Here is a 611-nt window from a genome sequence, read left to right on the forward strand (position 1 = left end):
AAAATATTGACTCAGCAAGTCAATATGATTTCTCAGAGTCTGAATGGAATGCAAGCTGCATCCAACAGTACTCAAGAGGCTTCTTATGCAGAAGAAGCTTATGATCCTGAGAACCCTGCAATAGCAGAGGTAAATTACGTAGGTGAACCTTATGGAAACACCTATAATCCATCATGGAGAAATCATCCAAATCTCTCATGGAAGGATCAAATGCCTCAACAAGTCTTTAATAATGGTGGAAGAAACATGTTTAGCAATAGCAAGCCTTTTCCATCATCCACTCAGCAACAGACAGAGAATTCTGAGCAGAATCCATCTAGCTTAGCAAATTTAGTCTCTGATCTATCTAAGGCCACTGTGAGTTTCAAGAATTAAACAAGGTCTTCCATTAGAAATTTGGAAGCACAAGTGGGCCAGCTGAGTAAAAGGATCAATGAAATCCCTCCTAGTACTCTCCCAAGCAATACAGAAGAGAATCCAAAAGGAGAGTACAAGGCCATTGACATAACCAAAATGGCCGAACCCAATGAGGGAGAGGAGGACGTGAATCCCAAGGAGGAAGACCTCCTGGGACTTCCAGTGATCAATAAGGAGCTTCCCTCTGAGGAACC

Source organism: Arachis ipaensis, chromosome B06, assembly GCF_000816755.2.
Source record: "Arachis ipaensis cultivar K30076 chromosome B06, Araip1.1, whole genome shotgun sequence".
In the NCBI taxonomy this organism is placed as follows: domain Eukaryota; kingdom Viridiplantae; phylum Streptophyta; class Magnoliopsida; order Fabales; family Fabaceae; genus Arachis; species Arachis ipaensis.